The 14,581-nt window shown below is 44.8% G+C and overlaps 1 protein-coding gene across 1 annotated transcript in view; it reads left to right on the top strand.

Annotated features, from left to right (window-relative positions):
- The first annotated feature begins 805 nt into the window (after positions 1-805).
- TNC (tenascin C) overlaps positions 806-14,581 on the top strand; it is a 72,858-nt gene continuing 59,082 nt past the window's right edge. The window contains exon 1 of the mRNA XM_021551384.3: positions 806-1,037. The gene's annotated coding sequence lies outside the window, so the exon portion shown is untranslated. The remainder of the gene's footprint in view (positions 1,038-14,581) is intronic.

Raw genomic sequence — 14,581 nt, forward strand, 5'->3', positions numbered from 1 at the left:
GTCACCGATAGCTCCAGGTTGGAAGCAGGGCAGCCCTGAGGCTCACAGAAGTGCTTGGGTTATCTGTACACACAGCCAGCCACGTAATCTCTTTTTATCTGATCTGAGAAGAAAGGGAATCCCTCCTCTGTTGTCCTCTTTGGGCTTTTATCTCTCCTATTTTAGTTTGGGGATTTTTATTTTGTTTGTGTTTTGTTTTACTCTGCTCACTTTTCTTGTGAATTCCCCACGTTTCTGCCCCCAGCTCTTCAGAGCAGGAGGGCAAAAGGACACAAAAGAGATCACAGGCTTGAAAAGATGAGAATATGCCAGATCCTCTATGTAAATCTGAATTTTGCAGTTGATTCCCGTGGAGTGGGGTCTATTTACACCGACATTAAACCCATTAATTTCTGTAGGAGTCCCTAGAATTTAAACCTGCTTTTATTTCCCCTGATTTCATGCAAGCTTGCTACTATTTCACAACATTAAAATAATGGGGGTGAGGGGATTAAAACTCCTGATAATGCACTCTGCTGATGCTGTAGGGAAAATATTCTGCTTTCTGACTCATTCGCCCTGAGCTGACTTTCTTTTTGAATGGTTCAGGGGGTTTCCTTCTTTAGCCATAAATCGCATGCAAATTCTTTTTGTGTGTGTGTGTGTGTGTGTGCCTGTGGATGACAGCGTGAGTGTGTGAGCATGTGTGTGTGTGCGCCTTTCAGAAGCCACGCCAGAGAGAGGGAGAGAGAGGCTGTTCCTTTAAAGCAAAACTGAAAAAAAAAAATGCCTTCAGGCATCCTATTACAGTGGAACGAGCCAAGGATCAGGATTTGCAGCTCAGCTATATAAACCCAGCAGAATCTGGCTGCTGTGACCAGTTTGCCTTGCTGTCAAAGCTCGCTGCCTTGCGCTCGCACACGGCTCCGGACAACGCAACTTCGCCGAGTTTTGACAGGACGGCAACAAAGTCAGGAGAGCCCAGCTGGCTTTGAGCACCGTATTTATTTCATGGAGGCTGCTCACAGTGGGATCTAAGCTCTGTCAGAGTCTCTAAGGTAAGTCTGCTTGCCCCCTGAATTAAAAAGTTCTCGCACACAGAAGTTTGCAGTGACCCATGCTCTGGCATCACCACGAGTCGCATCCTCGTGGCTGTGAGTGCAGGTGGATGGGCAGGGATGCTGCTTGGAATGGTTTTGGGTTGGAGCATGCCTGCCCTGAGGTCTGGCTGCATTGTCACATCCTCGTGGCTGTGGGTGCAGGTGGATGGGCAGGGATGTTCCTGGGGAATGGTTTTGGGTTGGAGCACGCCTGCCCCGAGGTCTGGCTGCATTGTCCAGTGCAGTCATGTCAGAAAAGTCTCGGTGACATCCACCCGACCCAGTGAATGAATGGAGCAGGAGCTGGCTGGCTGCCGGGCATCCACACAAGCACAGACAGAGCCTGGATTGACAGGCAGGGCAGGAAAGCAGATTTGGGATTTCCTCTTGGCTCCTGGAGTGCTAGAGATGCTTCCCCCATCCTCACCTCGCAAACCAGACTAAATCCACTGCAGGTTTTAACCCTCCCAAGCAACCCTTCATGTGCTCCTGTCTGTGACCTGATGAGAGCCGGGCCCTTCCCGCCTGTCATTTGCTGTCCCCACATTTTTTTTTTGTTTGTTTTGCACCAAAGCCTTTGTCACCTTCCTCCCCACCCCCACTGGGCTCCAGTTGCTTTTAAAGGTCTGGTAATATTAGCTGCAGTGGGGAGCAAAGCACAAAGGAAGATTCAACTGGTATTTTATTACCCCTGCTTTGCTGGGTGGGTTCTGGGAGCGGGAGGGTGAAATTCTCCATCCTCATGGAAAAACAGAGGCACTTGCTCTGTGTCTCAGCTCCTTGCTCCCTGGTGCACTGAGATTTTCTGCATGACTGTGTCTGCACTTACCAGAGAGGCTCAAATTGGCTTAAAAAGGAGAAGCTGGCTGGGAGAAGGTGAACACACTCTAGATTAATTTAGGAGCTAAACTCACTCACTCAAGACTTCGTGTTACATCACCTTTGCAGAGTTTTCCCTGCCTGATTTTCTGTCTGGCTACCAGGACAGAGAAGTTTTTGGCAGTTAATCTAAACTTCTGAGAAGTCTGTCTCATACTGTGGAAAGGAATATTCACTTTGAAATGATGATGATGTGTCGTGTTGCACAGTGGAAATATAAAATTAAAAAGCGGAATAAAAGCATTTATAAAAGTTTTTCTTCATGAAAAAACAAAAAACAATGAGGTGAATGTAACTCTATGGTCTGGGTAAAAGCCTTGCTATCCAGCTCTTGGATTTGGTTTTCTCTCCTGGTTTAATTTTTTAAGACCATAGTAAACATTGGGAATTCATTTTACACACTTTCTGATTAATGTGACATGTGAGGGTTGTTTTATTGTGCTGGGTTTGTGCATTTGCCTTTTAAAGCTGTGAAATCACAGAATGGTTTGGGTTGGATGGGACCTTGGAGATCATAGAGCTCCAGCCACGGGCAGGGACACCTTCCTCTAGACCAGTTTAGGGGTGTTGGAGTCCAAAAATGAGGTGGAAAATGAGGATTAAATACCATCCTTTGAACCCTAGGGGAACTTGCAGAAATGTGATGGCTTCTGGGTTATTTCTTACTGATACAGAGAACGCAGGGGCAAATTGAATCTGAGAAAGTTTGACCAGATGAAAGTGTTTAGCCAAGAGGAGATAACTGGTCTGTCTGCAGCTCAACTTCCCTGGCAGGGAATTTGGGGAGCAGCTGGAAGAGCTGTCAGGGTGTTCCCAGTGCAGGGGCTGCCCCATGCTCAGGGAAGGATTTGCACCTGAACTGAGCAGAGTGATGGGACAGGAGTGACAAGGGCTGTGCCTCCCTTCACTGACCCAGCCACAGTCACTATCCCAAATACCAAACTGGCATTCACTTCCCATATTTTTTGCTCATTAATTTTATCCTCTGGCTCCTTTCAGCTTAGAGAAATTTCTTTGCAAATCCCAGCCCCTAATCCTGTCACTAGAGTTACTTTATCAGTGTTTTCAGAGCTGGGGAAGAGCCAAAGGATCTGCTGCAAAGCCCCCATCCTGCAGATGAGAATGTCAGGAGGTCTCATCTAGAGAGAAAGCAGAAATTCTGCTAAAGAAATCCCTTCCAGATACACAGTGGTCATGGGCATATGCAAAAAAACCAAACCCAAATCTCCTGTTCAGATAGTGATGCTTAATGGTGTTAGAACTTACTGGGAAAATCCCTAAACACAGGCTAAAATGTGCTCCACAAACTCTGAGTAACTGTTAGCTGAAGTATTTTGAAAGCCATCCTCTTTTATTAACCCAGCTCTTTAAAACTGAATCATTTCTCCTCAGTATTCACTCAAATTTAACTATCATGTTTCTCTAAGAAAATTTCTAAAGGGGTTTGACGTTCAGCTTTTTTTCATATTAGTGCTTCTTATAAAATATCTAAAAAAAGCCAAAGACTATTCATGGGTGAAGGCATTCTGGCTTGCTATAAAGAGACTGTCAAAGTTTGTTCTTGAGCATTGTCTCACTTTTTGATAAGAAAATGAGATTAAATGGCAGGGTCTATGCCTTTTGGGACTCTCATCCTTTTCAAGAGTCAGGCAGAACTAAAAAGCAGAAATGTCTGTGAAACAGTGATGCTGCTTTGGAGCCAGAGCTTTAACCCTTTCATTCCTCCTGGCAAAACCATTTGGAAAACCAGCTTGGCCATTTCTGTGCTGTTTTCCTGGTACAACACCACGGTGCCTCTGTTTACCCAGTCTTGTAGTATCTGTCTAAAGGTTTCAGTGGTTCTGATGGCATTTAATTGTTCTGGGTTGGACAATGGGTGTCTGGTGGAAGTGGATGTAAGGAGAAAGAGTTTCCATCCAGTCCCATATCCCTTAGAGAGCCCTGGTATCCCTGGAGGAATATTACCTTTGGAAGGAAAATTAATGCAGAGGTTGCTTGGTTATCAGCTACACATTCACCTGTCCTACCTCTGTGCCATGAGAAATCCAGAGTGCTTAAATAATTACTCTCATTTGAAGCCTGTGACTTGATAAATTCCTCCTTGGCTTTGTGCCATCACAGTCTGCTAAGCTGAAGGGCCACTGACAGTTTTAAGGTCTAGTGGCTCATAAAACTCCAGGCTTAGGAGTTGATGATTTACATCCCTGGAAAGTTCGAAATCTCAGCTTTCCAATAATTAAAGGAATTCATTTTGCACTGTGTCAGTTTGAGATACAGGGCTTTGAAACTGGGTTCTGATTTACCAATGTGTGTTTTCTCAGACTTCATTACTGGTGTGAGTTTAGCACACCCTGCTCAAAGACTGAGCTCTGATCTAACCCTGTGGTTATGAACTCTAGACATCTGAAACTACTATAAAATGTAATAGCTGCCCTTAGTGGTTTTAAGGAAGCTGCTGATGTCTTTTTGCAGAAAAAATCATTGTTGCTGAAATGGGAAACTAAGGAAGACAGCAATCTAAGTGAAATAAGTTAATATTTTGTCATCTACCAGGCTCAGAAATCTTCAAAACTGCAAGCAATTATAGGATTAGTAACTAATTAGTTCTGGACAGGAAACACCATAACCTGAGGTCAAGAGCTCAAAATACGGAATGTGTACAGATTGCTTATGAGTTTTTAAGATGCAATTTAGTTCATTAAACTGCATGATATTAAAGAGGACTTGTTGTCCATGGCTTTGGTTAGTTATTGTTGTAATAATTGCTCCAGCATTTTAGAGCCTCACTAGAAGGAGAGAGGAGGTTTAAGAAATTATGCTCTCTGCCACAGAGAACTTGCAATTCCTCTTATTAGCTATTCCCCCCAAAAAAATTCTTTGTATAGTGAAGAGAAAAAGGAAATAAGAAGGCAGCTGTTTGAGACTGGAAAGCAGAGAAATGAAGAACCCTGAGGGACAACCTTGAGTGGTTGCAGTTTCCACTAAGCTCAGGGTTTCTACAGGTGTGAAACCTCCCCTCCCACGGTGCTCGCTGTCCACTCGTGTGTCTGACCCTCTGGCCAGCCAGAGCTGGAGTTAAAAGCCTTCCACATGTGGGAAAAGTCAGAGACTGGGCATTGTTCCAGCCTCTGAAATCCCTGAGTGCATGATGTAACCCCACGGTGTGCAATGGGCAGACTGGGAGGAGGAGTCCCTGGGATCCTGCCTGACAAGAGGTGGCTCTGGAGCCTGCAGGAAGTGTCTGGCCACTGAAAGAGGGAATAGATGGGGATCCTTCTGCTAAAATGGCCAAGTTTGAATGAATTAGCATCACTTTTTAGCATTGAATGAATGCTAGATGTGCCCTTATAATTAGAATTGTCCTTAAAGTAAGATTTTCCTGGATTTCTAAATGCATTGTTCCTCTCTCCTATATGCTGCCTGTCCTTTTGCTGAACAAATAACACCAAAAAAACCTTCATCTATAGCTTCAGAGAGCTTATCCAGATGTAGAATTTGAATAATACTTATTAATATAAATTACACCTCCCAACACACCCCTCCTAAACAAATGTGAGATTTTGCCGCTCAGGTTTTGGAGTCAGTGGGAAATAACTCACCATTAATATTCTTGTTTGGCTTATGCATGAGCCAATCACCCAAGACAAATCCATCCTGAGCTGATCTTGTCGCAAGAAATTTCTCCGAGCTCCCATCCTTAATTGTCTGCAGTTTCAATTAAACTAAGGTGGGATAGTGCCAAGTTTTCAGCACTTCCAACGGGAGAGCCCCGGTGCCCGAATAGGCAGTGGCATTTTGTATTCTTTGGGGAGCGGAGGGCAACGTTGCCAAGTTTGCATTCAGTCATCCATCACATATTAGCCCACTGGAGGTCCATTCTTCCCGAGCAATGGGGGAGCTCTGCTTCCTACTTTGAAAGATTACTCCCACAGAAAGCCCTTTCCCCAAACCCAGCCCCGCACAGGCCACAGAAAGGGAGCTTTTCTTCGAGTCGTACACGCGCTCGCTTTCCAAACTGCCCACAAAAATGATATTGTTTCATGCTCAGGAAACATATTCTCTTCAGCAATTGAGGAGAAAGCGCAGGGTGGCAGGACAGAAACCTTAAATACAGATTTTTCCAAAAGTGCTTGCTTGAATCCTGGGCTCAACAAAGGTCTATTGTAGTGGCTGCCTCTTCCCATGGCAGGCTGGAGCATTGACTATGTGTGGATAGATATTGGCCAGGAGCCTCCCAGGAGACTGAAACTGAGAGCCTGGGGAAATTCCATTTTAATGATTTTGGCTTTAACTCTGCCCAACGTGCACCAGAACTTGCTAAGCTCATAAGCCTAAAATTGCAAATGCTAATTTTGTTATGGAATTAGGATGTTTAGCAGAATATTAATCTAAGCAGTCTTGATTCTTCTTTAAATTTATCTTCTTTTCCACCATGCTGGCAGCACAAAGCTAAAAGGGAACATAAATTTCTTCTTCTGCTTATACATGAAAATCAAACTGTGAGATCCTTTCCCTGTGTGCCCACCAGAACTGGCTAAAGAGTTATTTCCACCATTAAGGAAAGACTGGAAAAGGGCTAAAAAAAGCTTTATTTCCAAGACATAAGTTCACTTTCCCTTGCCAAGAAATCAAAAGACCTGGAAAGAAGCAGATTTTGTTGGTCAGTTTGGGGTTTGTCTCAGGCACAGGATGCAGGCCAGCAGGTGAGGGAGGCTGTGGGCTGAGGATTCTGGGGACAGTGGTTTTGTGCCTCTTTGCTGTGATGAAAAGCCTTTATTTGGACAGGAAAGGGTCACTCTCAGTGTGTGCTGAGCACTTCAGCACCAACCCTTGGTGGTTATCTCCCTCCTCAGGGTTTCATCTTGTCAGGAGCTGTTTGTTGGCCTCTCAACAGGAGCTCAGTGGCCACTTTGCACTGGCTCTTTGTCTCTCCTGGTTCCTTTGGAAGGCCAGCCCCTTCTGGGTCTGCTGAATCCTCCTAAATAGCTTCTCTGTGCTGCAGGACAAAGGTCTATGCCAAGAAAGATATAAAGGTAGCTTGTGATCTGCAGGCAGCCCATTCCTCTTGGCCAGAGCCAGTGTAATGCATATTTTCCCTTTGCTTGTGGCTTGTACTTCCCTCCTGCATTGCTTGTACCGCAGTAATTCAGGGCTGCCTCCCAATGAATGCTGCACACTGTGGGCCACAAGGCATGGGAGAACAGGATACATATGAAGGGAAAGTTCTCAGATCATTTTTCTTGCTGAAGGATTTTGGCCATGTAAACAGTTTCCAGGAAAAAAAAAAAAAACCCGCTGGCTTTTCCCATGGCGAGCACTCCTCATGAATGTCCTATCTATTTTTCCAGTTTGGTGGCCAAGTGGAGTGTTTAGAGGAGGATATACCACCTACAAGCCAGGGAATTTATATTTCCACTGCCAAGTGTTAATTATGATGTCGACTTAGCCACTTTACAGGTTAGCAAGTCAATCACAGGGAGCCAGCACTGCAAGTGCTGCAGCTCCAGGCTTGATGCACCCAGAGAGTGCCATTCTCAAACACATCAGCATTATTTGTTGCTTTATTTGTCATTCTATGGCTGCTACCTCATATATTCTTTATTTGTCTTAGCAAGAGCACGTTGGGATTTGCCAGGGTTGTTGTCAGAAAACAAGGAAATTCAGTTTATTACCACCAGCCATGTGGCAGGGACACCTTTCTGGTTGTTCTGATCCCTGACCTTGAACAATTCCAGGGATGGGGAATCCACAGCCTCTCTGTGTTATTTATGCCCTATATATCCTGTAATCCTGTAACAGGATGTAAAGGGATGGGGGGCTTAATTGAACTAAAAATGAAATTAATAAACTAAAAATTGAGTGTGTGATGTCAAGCTCCCCCTGGGAGAGAGTTTTCCTGCTGACAGGAGCAATATTGAATTCCCTGTGGTGCGGGGTGTTGGATGTCCACAGGACACACATTGCCTTAATGATACCTTTGTGCAGAGGATGCCTTGGGCTGCTCCAGTTTGCTCTGTGCTCATATAGGTCAGGAGTGCTGATTCTGGAGCAGCACAGGGACAAACCCAGGCTGCCAGAGGGGAAATTAGAACCCACGGAGCATTTTCCATGCCCAGCGTGGCCCTTCTTTGCCTGCATTGTCCCCTGTCCCCTCCAGCCTGCCCTGATGAGGGGATGGGTTTCTCCTGGGCAGACTTCAGGGGCTGCCAGCCAAATTCTCATGTGACACAATGGCATTGATTTCACTGGGGATCTGGTGCTGGATAATTGAGCTCCATGTCCCTCCTTTCACCATCCCTCGGCTCAAATTGCTGCCAGCCAAGGCTTCAGCACAGGCAGGGCTCAAGTCACTGTGGGTTAAGAGAACAAGGTCAGAGCTGGTTGAGGTCTCTCAAGCCTCCCATTAATGTGGCAGTGCCCAATTTGTTGACATTTGAGGCAGCAGTGCAGATTTTTGTCCGAGTTCAGTCACTAATCACCGCTCAGGGCTGTGTTTATGGCTGTAATTTCCATTACATTACATAAGTGCCTCTGCTTTACATCAGAGCAGTGCAAAACATCCCCAGACTGGACTTTTCAGAAGCAGCCTCCTCTCTTTTTCCAAATGCCTTGCACTCAATTTGTTTCATATCTTGTGCCTCTCATTTACATTTCATTTTGCCTTGCCAAGCCATGGTTGATTTCATTCCATCTTCTCCTCATGAAGTGTTTTGCTCCACTCTGAGTTTGCTACCCTTCCCTGGGTTGCCAAAGATGCAAATTCTTGATGCTACCACATGTGACAGAACTAGGCCAGGCAGATCTGCTGCCCGGGGGCGATTACTGGAAGTCGGATTTCAAGGAACTCCTTCTGTGGTCTTGTGAGTTAGAAAAATGTGCACATCCCTGTGTGTTTGAGGTGCTAGTACCAAGGACAGAGGAGCTCCAGCAGGGAGGAAAAGCTGCCCAGGGAAACTCGTAATTGGTTTAAAAGCAAGGAACTGCCTGGTGAAGGGTTACCCATCTGTTTCCTCAGCTTCTTTTAAAACCATGCCCGAAGCCTGCTAATGACAGGAATGATAATTGTGGTCCCTAGGAATAGTGCAGGCTTTTATGCCTGAGTTCTGAGTCATTTTTATTGCTTGAATAAGTATATGGTTAAATCAAAGTAAAATTATAAAGCACATGCAAATATTCATAATGGATTCTGAAAGTACCCTGCTGCCTGCTGACCAATATAATCTGCAGCAATCCATACAATTAAATACTTTCTGTTATTCCAGACCAATATAAATGTAAATTGTTCGTGCTCTTAGTTACAGCAAAGCTGTTAAAAGAGAAGAATTCCACTTCTCTTGCCTCTGTACGTGACATTCCTTCAGCTAAAATGATTTTAAATATGGAAAAGTGTGGGGCTGGGTGTGTGGAGCAGAATTTTGGCTCATCTCTTGCTCCTGACCTCCAGCAGAAATTTGAAAAACAGCTTCCTCAGAGGTGCTGTACAAAGCAGTGCTGTCTCAGTGCCTATTCACTGTCTATTTGTTTAATATGTCAGTAGTTTATGGTTCTTATAAATGATCCTTATCTCTATTGCACAGATTTCACCAATGTTTTTGGTTTATGTATTAAATTGGCATCTGTTTTTTTATAGCAGACCAGCCACTACTTTGCCTATTGTTATTATATTTATTGATTTCTATTGATGGCTTATTTCCTACCTCTCATTTTCAGTAAAAAAAAATTATGCTTGATACCTAAATCATGAATCTGGGAGACAAATTACACTGGCCAAGTTCCCATCTCCAGGACCAGCTGCTCCTTTGTTCTCAGCCACTCCTGCTTGGCATGAAAGGAGTGGGAAGAAAATTCAGAAGTCTTGAATTTCTGATCTTCCCATCTCATCCCAAAACCACCTAGAACTTTGTGAAATGGGCTCTGGAAAATTTATAGGTGGTTTTGGAAGCAACAGCATGGAGAAGGGCCTGGAAATGAAGCAGAGCTGTGTGTGTGGAAGGAACACGAGTTGCTGTGATTCATGCGAGCGAGCACATGAACCTCATGGTCTGAAACTGCATCAGCAAAGCCCTCAAACTATTTCAAAGCGAAGCCTCCAGAAAATAATGAGCTCCTGACAAAGTGTAACTTGGCAGAGAAACTTTCCAAAGACAAGTTTAGAAAACCGTAGATCTTTTCCAGCTCCGCGTCTTTGCTGTGAGCAGGGAAAAGCCAAGAGCCCAAGCAAATGCTTTTGCTATTAGCAAAGGCTTTATTAAAAGGTACAGGACATACTTAAAAGGCAGGAGTGGTTTCTGCTGGGAGGTTATGCACAGGAGCTGCTTTTGCTGTGAAAGGGTTCTTTTTTTTAATATTGGAAAAGGCACTAATTGAGGCTTCTGTGTCTGTGGCAGCTCTGCCATGGCCTGCATTCAATTCCCAGTTCAGCAGCCCAGAGTTCTGCTTGTGTCCTCAGAGAGGGATGGGTAAAAGTCACTCCTGTGCTGGAAATGCAAGCAGGGAGTTCAGGCAGCAACCAGGTGTTTCTGCAGCCCTGGTTTTGAAAATGCTCCGCACGTAACTTCATGTGAAGGAAAAGGAAGCTGCAGAACACCCTCCTTTCATGTGGCCTTAATATGCTCCTGGTTTATTTACCCAGCAATGAAATCAGTAGTATACATGTTTCATAGAGCAGTGAAGGATTAAGTAATTCTTTATATTTGTAAATCAGTCCTAGAGTGGAAAAACATTTTCAGCAGAAGTGCCAAGAATTGCTGCTCTGAACTCAAACCCAGATGCAAAGGTGTAAGAAAGGTATTCCCTTTTCTGTAGCTGCATTTAGAAAATGTGTCTGGCCATGATAGCCAGGTGATTAAAAACCAGGCAAAAGGAAGCTGTGACCCATCCACTCTGATTTCCACAAGCCCCTTGGATGTGACCCATTTCTACAGCCCTGCCTCTGTTTTTATAACAGCGCCAGTTTTTCTGAATCTTTTGTTGTCTTTGCTGTTCCCATCTCTGGTGTGCCCTGCTGCTTCTAATCCACAGTTTTTGTCCAGGCTGTGTCTGCCACGGGCTTGTTCTTCCCCCTCTGACAGCAACCACAAGAACAGAAGTTTCTTTGCAGATGTGAGAAAAAAGTATTTAGCAGATGGCTTTTTCCCCCCCTCCTCCGAGTTTGTAGCAAATTGCTCCACTTGGCTGATTGCTGTGTCCCCTGCCAGGAGCCTGAATGCAGCTCCAGAGCTCCCCACTGACCTGCTCGTTTTGTTTCTCTTTTCTGAGCTCCCATTTCCAGAAACTGATGCTCAAGTGTCCGAACCCTTAACAAAAACCGAGTTCCAAGGGCAAACTGAATTCTCTGTTAACTTGTGCCTCATCCCAGTCCCTGTGAGTTAGACCAGCTGGGTTTGGTGTGAGTTCTCCCATGGTTACCTCTTGCAATGCTGCTTCTCTTTTTTTTTTTTTTTTTACTTTATATGCAACACATTTCAATTATCTCCTCTATAAAATAACCAGGCTTTTTCTTGTGGCTGGTGTAAAATTCCTTCAGTGGTCAGAGCTGGATGAAGGATTCTCCTGCACTTCCCATCCACAGGGGTGAATCTCTTGGGTTGTGTAACAGCAGCAAACATTGGCACACCAAGGTGCAGGAGGATCCCACATGTGTGGGAATGATCCCTCAGATCCCATAAAATTTCCAGAGATGAAAGGGAGAATGAGCTGGACCTGTGCATTTTGGGTCAGTTGCAAATTTTTCTCAAATTCTCTGGTGTCTTTCTCTGTGGGTTTTGGTAACCTTACAATTTATTTCCATGGATTCATCTTCTCATTCTGGTAATTGGCCTGGCACAACCCCTTGGCTTCAGAGTAAGGTGAAGTTTTCTATTGTTACCCAGAATTTCAGGCACTCCTGTGGCTCTGTGCATTTGTGCTGCACATGGGTCAGACTTTCTTCTTCAGAACAAAACATTTCAGAGAATCAAACAATGACTGAATGGCTTGGTTTGAAATGGACCTTAAAACTCATCCTATTCTACCACCCCTGCCGTGGCAGGGACACCTCCCACTGTCCCAGGCTGATCCCAGCCCTGTCCAGCCTGACCTTGGGCACTGCCAGGGATCCAGGGGCAGCCACAGCTGCTCTGGGCACCTGTGCCAGGGCCTGGTCACCCACCCAGGGCAGAATTGCTTCCCAATATCCTATTTCACCCTGTCCTCTGTCAGTCTAAAACCATTCCCCCTTGTCCTGCCACTCCAAGCCCTTGTAAAAAGTTTCTCTCCATCTTTCTTGTTGGCTCCTTCACGTCCTGGAAAGCTGCAATTACCCAAAAGCTTCTCCTCTCCAGGTGAACAACCCCAGCTGTGCCAGCCTTCCCTCCCAGCAGAGCTGCTCCATCCCTCTGCTCCCCCTGGCCCTGCCCTGGATCTCTGCAGCAGCTCCAGCTCCTCCCTGTGCTGGGGCAGCTCTGCAGATTTCCCCTTTCTCTCCTACACTGCAGGGATAACACTCCAGCTCTTTGCTTTTTAATGATGCATTTTCTGACAACTTTACAGCACTCCTCAGGAAGATGTTGCATTATGGAAATGAAGATCTAACAGCACCTTTCCTGTGTGGTCCTTAGAACATTTAATTCACAGGGACACACATTGCCCCTGTGAGGTTTTACCAGAGGTTAAACAGAGGCACAGAAGATCATTTATGGAATCATTTCAGAGCAGGATGCCCGAGTTTCAGTCCTTAGGTCTAACCAGGGGACCACACCTTTAACCCCAAAGATGTGGGCACTTTCTGGAATCTCTGAGAGCACAGGGTTTTGTGGCAATCACATGGGTCCATTTCTCTTTTGTGGAAAAGACTTGGGGATGGCAGACCCGCAGTCAGGAAGGTTTTATCTCAGCCTCTATTGCTGAGATGTAATCTTTCCAAGCCTGAGGAATCCATTCACTGGGAGAACCTGTTCATTCCCACTTTGCAAAGTCACCTTAATTCTGTTCCTCACCATTCCACTAAACTCTAATTCCAATGTGAACGTGTTCCTTGGCAGCCCTATTGGTTCACCTCAAACTTAATTCCAGTTTAGATTTCCCCATCATTCAGCTGATTCCCTGGTAAACCAATCTGGCAATTTGTATTCCCAGATTCCATAAAGGAGATTTTATCTTCTCCAGAAAGGTCACAGCACCACAAGCCAAGGCTTTGTGGTAAAGCACAGGTGAGCTCTGTGCCTCTTTTCTCATCCATCACCTTCCACAGGTCCCTGCAAGACAGATCCAGAAGGAATTTGTTCCTTTCCTTATGCTGCATGAGAACCAGGATCAAAATCTCACCTGCATATGTACCACTGTTGGAAATGTTAGCTGAAATATGTTCTAAAAAATAAGATTAGTCCAAATGAGCATTTGTTTGGCTTTTCCAGCTCAGCATTCCGAGTTTCACCTCCTCATATCCTAACGGGAATAGATCTAATTTGTAAGAAAAACCCTTTGCTTTTTATAGATGCAGCTTTTTCATTTCCTGGGCTTTGCACCTCTAAGAAAGAGCAACATAAACCATGAGTGAGACATTACTTCAGCAAATCTTCTCCAGGCTGCATTATTCCCTTGTACTCATTCAGCAGCATCCTTTTTGCATGGTCTTATCCTTTTTTTTTTTTTTTTTTGCCTCAAACAAAATCAGGATTTTTAAAAATGTAATACACAGACATATTTTTAGCTGCTGTGAATCCTGCAGTGCCAACGGGTCAAATCCACCAGCTGCTCTGACAGGTCTTGGAGGCAAAAGCTGTCTGAGACACCAGAGCAGCACCATCAAATCCCAAAACTGAGAAACCTCAGTGTCTGTCTCCTCTGCTGCCCCTCCCCAGCTCTGCTCTCTTCTCTTTGCCCACTCTTCCAAGCTGTTTGTTTTACATCTCCAGCCAAGCTGACTCCCAGCCAAACATCCTGGGGGGCAGGAGAGTGTTATTTATCCGTGGTTACAGCCCTTTGGTGGGTAACAAGCAGAATTTGTATTGGGAAAAGAAGAATCCCTGTGCTTGGAGATGGAACAAGCTGAAGGTAATTGGGCAGAGCAGCCAGCAATAAGGAGCCCTCTGGCTCCTGAACCAGTATTTTTGAAGTATTTTGCTGCCTGAAAATTCAGTTTGGTGTTTGAAGATGCACTGACATGTTTTGCTCCCTGATGGGCGCAACTCTGATCTTTTAGAGGTGGGAGTGAACATGAAATTAATTCTCTTTTTTCTGTCCTGGGGTGCAGGAGAGCACGAGCATTGTGGGTTCACTTTGATAAATTTTCACTTAGTAATTGAAGGCCAGGCTGCTTCGGCTTCTATTAGAAAAAGGAGCAGGAATCCTTTGAAGAAATTATTGAGGCGGTTATTCTTTCCAACAGACCATTTGGTTCAAAGCAAGCCATTACTGGTTTCAAAGATTTACAAAAAAGGTTTGTCAGGGAATTTTTTCTCAAGGATAGGAACTCCTGAAATGCTGCTGACTCCCTCTTAGTTTCTTTCTTGCTGAATCTTCAGAATCAAATAAAAAATGGCACCTTTTAATGACCAAATATGTGTTTTGAAAAACGTTCAAGCACTTGTACTGTTAATTTATCACCACTTGGCTCCAGTTCTTTTACAGAGACAACTTTTACA

This window comes from Lonchura striata, chromosome 22, assembly GCF_046129695.1.
Source record: "Lonchura striata isolate bLonStr1 chromosome 22, bLonStr1.mat, whole genome shotgun sequence".
Lineage (NCBI taxonomy): Eukaryota > Metazoa > Chordata > Aves > Passeriformes > Estrildidae > Lonchura > Lonchura striata.